Source organism: Papaver somniferum, chromosome 4 (assembly GCF_003573695.1).
Source record: "Papaver somniferum cultivar HN1 chromosome 4, ASM357369v1, whole genome shotgun sequence".
Lineage (NCBI taxonomy): Eukaryota > Viridiplantae > Streptophyta > Magnoliopsida > Ranunculales > Papaveraceae > Papaver > Papaver somniferum.
Genome location: NC_039361.1, coordinates 160,945,305 through 160,951,589, shown reverse-complemented (window position 1 = coordinate 160,951,589; position 6,285 = coordinate 160,945,305). Strand labels below are relative to the sequence as shown.

Here is a 6,285-nt window from a genome sequence, read left to right as displayed (position 1 = left end):
TACCATTTCAAGCTAAAAAACAGATGCTTTCATTTTTCCTTCCCAATAGTTTCTGTTTTTGGAAGTTGGAAGTTGGAAGAGTATACAGATATTAGAAAGCTCAAGCTGGATTCCATCAACTAGGAACAAGTTGGGATTTGAGGGTTACGGGTTCGAGCCCCTCCACTCCCGGGTGTTTTTTCTTCCATTATTTTTCCTTTTTGTTCATTTTATCCCACTGATCTGCACAGCCACACACAAATCTTTCATATTCATTTTTATGAGCTTGTTTAAATTCTTTACTAACTTTTTGGATCTGAGGCCATTAAAAGATAACTATAAAAACCAGATGACTGCTGCCACGGTAGGACGGCCGACCGAAAAAGTATCATTTTTCCTGAGACGGTGCAAAAGTATCATTGTTTACGACACGGCGCGAAAATATCATTTTTCTTGACACGCCGCGAAAATATCATTTTTCCTGACACGGGATAAAAATATCACTTTTCCTGAAACAAAAAATTAGATGATGCATAAATCAATATATGGCTGCATAATGTGTTATGCGTCATGGTTATGCATTCAATTTTCAAAAATTGTGCCTGAAAATATCTTTTTTTTAAAACGGAGGGAGTACATCGTTTTATTAGTTGCAACGAAATATAGCTTGATGCACAAAACAAAATATGGCTACATAAAGTATTATGTATACATTGTGGTGATTTGCATAATGGATTTACATTTAATTTCGAAAATTGTGCCTAAAATGATTAACACCTCCGAAATTTCCGTAAAAACTTTAAAGTTTGGCTACAAATTATACCCCTCGAAAAATATGATAACAATGAGTTATAGTAATTGGAATAAAATGGAGGGGCAATTTGGAAATTTCGGGGGTATGACACCAAATCCAATCTTTTTTGTCGAATTGGAAAAAAAACAAAAAAAATCATGTCCCATTTGACACAAAGTTACCCTATATAGAGTCCTCCCTCGCTTCGCTCAGTCGGCCTAACAATAAGAATAACTAAGAGGGTCACTTAGAGGAACAGTTCCTGCCAACTCTAACGCACCAGACAGCCAACAGGTGAACCTTGATAAGAGCAGTCCTCCCCTCAAGTGATGCTTAGGGTCAAGAATTCTCAACAAACAAATTATTTTTATTCTTTTCCCTGATGATTTATGTGAATCAATGACAAGTTATACGAACTTAGACACATGTTGATTGGTTCGTTAACTTATACTAATAGTGAAATACGGTGTTTTGTTGCAATACAAATTAAACAAGTATAAAGTTCAAGTGGGATACACCAGACCTTATTACTCTGCACAACAGCAATTCTAGTAAAGGAAGGTGCAACAGGGCCCATAACATCGCAAGACAGTGCTCATGTTCGGAATTGAACTTGAAATATTGATGCCGTCCATTACCGATTTTCCTGGCATAGTAGGTTGTGTCTGGTAACATCTCCAGACAGCAGACATGGAGACTGGGTCTGCTGACTTCAACGGTTTCATATGCCAGTTATGTCGCTTAAGTCTCCCCTGGAAGAAGAATACATATCCAAGATCAAAAGGCTGACAACCAGAGTTCAGTTAACAAGAAACAGGCATAATTGTAATCACTAGAAAACAAGCAAACATTAAAAAAGTAAATAAAGATGAAACACTCTTTCTGGGAAGAGGGAGTACAAAAGAAATTTTTATGTTTACCCTGTATGCTCATATGTTTAGCGAATGAAAACAGTTCAGTTACGAAGAGAAGGTTACCTATCTCTCAACAGAAAGAAGTATCCTTCGTGCAAAAGATGAATGAAATAGCCCAGTTGAACTCATTTACACACAATATTGGTTATTCATAAGTTGTTCTTGCTAAGTTGCAGTAACAGGAAACAGGCACATGTGCAACAAAGACCGAGAAAGATTGCGGTGCTAACTCAGTTGTTAGTCATGATCTAAGACCATATAAGTAAAAAGAAGGAAACAAAATGTTCAAATTACACACAGTTTGAACACCAAGTAACCTCCAGAAAAAAAATTTGATAAGTCTTGTTCAGTGACCATCATGGATATCTAAGGATTGTTACATGTGAAAGCGAAAAGGACTTATCGATTGAAAACTACCTCTTCAAACCAGTGCGCTACCATAAGGTACTGCGCTTCCTGGAATGCATCTCCTCCTTTTGATTTTGCGTGATGAAACTTCTCCTTCTCATATAGTTCCCTCTGCCAATGATTTCCGAAATTATTGATGAATGCACATCAAATTTGGGAATTCCAGCACATTCAAAGTCCTAAATTAGCGGTGAATGTAGAATATGTAAGATGGTAGAAACTAGTATAGGTACTTAGCTGGATGAATTGAACAGGTCTGGCTGTCTGGTAACAGAGAAAGCCGACCTGAGATGCTAACAACTCAACCTAGCCCAGCCCTAGTCTGAGCCTAGCCTGCAATAAAGTGGGCCGCCGCTAGTCTGTTCGCATGTTGTTTTAAATTTCAGTGTACAAATTCAACTTCAAAGTATACGTGGCCATCTCAAACAGTGTGAATGAGGTTCCATTATGGAGCAAATGAGCCCAAAACTCGACAGCATCAGCATTCTCCACAAGTAATTGACTAGTTGAGAAAATAACAACATAGCAGGACTAGTATGTGATCATGAGTCATGTTATGGTGCCATGCCTACCTTGGGGAATATCAGTATGACACAGCATTTGGATTTGGGACTATATATATGCAAATTGGAAAATGGTACTACATGCTCCGGGAAAGAAAATCTGTGAAAAGTGTATGTATATATAAGATACATTCCAGAAACATGTGGTTTCCCAAATGCCAAGTGATAAGATTGAGCGTCTTGCCAAGTTGGCTAATGATGATTAGCCAACTCTAAAATTTAAGAGCATGGGTGTATCCAAAAACAAAAACTATCGGGAAAAAAAGCTACAAAGTAAACTCTGTCAGTGAAGAAAATAGTAAAAACTCGCAACAGTATATATGTATACTGATGGTAATTGCCTTTTCTGGTTTACGAAGGAACATATAGTTACAACTTCTGAAATATGACCAAAGTCTCTGAGTAAACAACAAAGCATTGTGCCACCAGAGAATTTAGAAATTTTGTTACCTTTGGTAATAGTTCCACACATTCCCATGACTGATAAAAATTGCTGAAATTAGCGGTCTAAGCAAACCCTGACCACAAACATCTGGCTGCATGGTAAAAAAAATCAATTAAGCTGACAATCTTCTTGATCGACTACCTTACAGACGGACAGCTGTTCAATACCAGCAAAAGAACATAGCACCGTGATCCAACAACACTTCAACAGCATCTCGGTGACCGAGACCAGCAGCAAGCTCAAAGGCAGTGCCAGCACTAGTTGCAACATTCAACGTGATCACCCCTTGAAAGTAACAAGGTTATTATCTTTGTATCACCAAGCCTGAATGTTTATTCAAATAAATAGAGATTACTCGTAGGAAGTAAAGAAACATCTTATTGCTGTTCAGACTTCATAACCTACTTTGAGGAAATCTCGGCGTACTGAGAACTACACTAGATAGAGTAGTTTGCTATGTCTGCTGAGCCATTGGAATGCAGTTAAAATATTCTCACGTTGACCCGAACATCTAAATCATTGTGAAAAGTTAGGACAAGGATATTTCTAGACCACCAAATCAGGATGGCTCACTAGAAGGTCGACCATCCAGCCAGGCAAAGAGGGTAGTTTTTGGCAATGACATCCTTTTGGTTGACTATAATTTTAACTGATCCAGCAAATTGGCCAGGGCTGTGCATCCTTAATCCTAGCATGTATCTACTAATAACTTGGAGATCACATTCAAGCACAGATTACCTAATTCATGCAGTGAAGTACATCTTTCAGTGTGTCCAGATAAGTGAAGTTTTTAATGAGGTCCCAATTGTTTCCAGTTAATATACATGTGAAGGTATAACCAAACTTTAAGTTAGGTCGACATGTTTAGCCTTTACAAGAGCAATGAAGGTCTACTATCTAACAGAAGACTGAACGGACCATCTAGAGAGGGAGTACCTGTCTTTGGAGCAAAATGCAAAGGAGGCTGATTAGTATCATCTGATGCATCAGCATTGGCACCGTTCTCAAGAAGATATCTAACAGTATCCTAATGCCATTTTGCAACTGCATAATACAGTGGTGTGTCCCCTGTAAAATACATACAACAAGGAGATGTCTATTTAGTAGTTAGAGTAGCAAACTATGAACAATTTAAACAAAGATGAATCCCCGTCAGTATTAATAGCATGGCTTGCTAGGTCTTTAGCATATTTCCAACCAGCTACTAACCTTCCGTACAGTTAAAAGCATAAGAAAACAAAGTGTTGAAATTTATTACTTCAGCAATTGTATTCACATTGACCATATTTTGTTGGCAACTCTAAGATTCCCACATTGAGTTTCCGAAAGAGAAATAACTAACAAAAAAAAATCTACCCAGACCATAAAAAAGAAGTGAAGAAAACAACCAGAATACCATTTCTCAAACAAAGACAAAATCTCTTGAAGCTGTATGAAATCCCCCTTTCCGTCTTTGAAATCCACGTCAAGTTTCAACGTCTCAAGCAAGTATTTGCAAACGTTTAAATTTCCTCCTTGAGCAACAAAGTGAAGAAATCCCTTCTTCTGTTACTCCAATTCTTTCAACCTTTAGCATGATTCAAAGACAACCCTAGAAAATAACCAAACCAAAAATTTTAAAAATAATAATAACAAATACATATACTACACTAATTTTCTCACTCTTGAAACGATTGAGTTTCCCAGCAGCCCCAATTCTGCATAGAAAACTAGGAAAATTGTTTAAGAAATCAAGACGACGAAAATAGTTAAATAAAGAGTGAATTCTCCGGTAGAAACAGGATTTTTGAACTTCAAATGAAAAAGCACGAAATGAAGATGAATAAAAAAGTGCCCGGTATGCTAACAACTTAAGCACACCCAGCCTGAACCTGGCCCGATATAAAACGGGTCGTATCTGTTCGCTAGCCTGTGTGCATGATGTTTTAAAATTCTCTTCTAATTCGTGGATTATTTACATCATGTTTACACTAAATACTTAATAGTAGCGCCGTCCACCAGGTGGATAACACTTCCGTCAAACCATTGAAAAGATTTCCAAAACAATACTTGTCGTGACTAAAAGTTTTCATATACAAAATTTTGTTTAAAAAAAAAAGGAAAACTTAACTATACAAAAATTTTCATATAAAGCGGGCCATATCTACTGGCTAGCCTGTGTGCATGATGTTTTGAAGAATTCTCTTATGAGACACGATAAATAATCCAGGAACAACAGCGCGTTCTTCCCCTTTAAAAGCTTCAACAAAATAGGCTCACACATTGAGTGTTGATGAAACCTTCACTTCATATTGGTTAAAATATATCTTTTCTAATGATGAAGCTATGGTAACGACATTTAACATAGCTTTACTGGTCGGGATATTAAAAATTGAGTTATATTTCATTTACATAAAGTATTTGACCGTCCATTAGTAACACCGTCAACAAAAAGGAAGGTGGACAAGACTTTCTCGAGCGTTTTAATGTAGTTAATTTTTTTACACCATGTTTACACCAAATACATAATTGTACGCAAGTAACACCGTCCAAGGTGGACAATACTTCAATCAAACCACAAAATTTTCCATGAAGAAAATTTTCACATACAATATTTGTTTAAAAAAAAAAGGAAAACTTCACTTCCCGTGTTTAGAATTTTATGGATTCACATACAAATTTGTTTACAAGCAAAGGAAAACTTAACTTACCGTGTTTAGAATTTTATGGAAGTTCAAACTCAATTTGGAAGTTGAATACTTAATATATTACGACTCTTTTTTCCAAACAAATACATAAAAGGAGACAAAAACCCATATCTTTCATACATATTCTGCGAAAATAAAAGAAAAAAATGAATAATATTTTTTTATCTTTTATCCGCCTATTTAATATATTCTTCTCGCCGCACCAAATCAAAAATACATCGCTACGCACGTTAAATCAAAAATATGACTAAAGAAAATGCTGGTGCAAACTACTTCAACTTCAAAGTAACTACATTGTTTCATATCAACTTTGAACTATATGTAACCATCTTGAAGACCGTGGCTCGATGACATGCTCTAAGGATAACTGACTAGCCGAGAAATTAACACCATAGCAAGACTAGTATGTAGTCATTTAGTCAGTCATGTTATGGTGCCACCTATCTCGAAGAATATTGGTAAGACGGCTTATAATAGATTTTCAATAACGGATAAC

General features: G+C 36.5%; 1 long non-coding RNA gene across 2 annotated transcripts; it reads right to left on the bottom strand.

The window, feature by feature from the left end:
• Nucleotides 1-441: 441 nt before the first annotated feature.
• LOC113271764 lies at nucleotides 442-4,895 on the bottom strand. Of its 2 annotated transcripts, XR_003322332.1 has the most exons (7): nucleotides 4,499-4,895; nucleotides 4,039-4,170; nucleotides 3,270-3,426; nucleotides 3,108-3,193; nucleotides 2,104-2,453; nucleotides 1,296-1,524; nucleotides 442-488 (listed from the first exon to the last, which is right to left on the bottom strand). It is a non-coding gene; the product is annotated as an uncharacterized LOC113271764 (long non-coding RNA). The 2 variants fall into 2 exon arrangements; XR_003322331.1 differs by lacking the exon at nucleotides 442-488 and having other exon boundaries at nucleotides 1,256-1,524.
• Nucleotides 4,896-6,285: the final 1,390 nt, after the last annotated feature.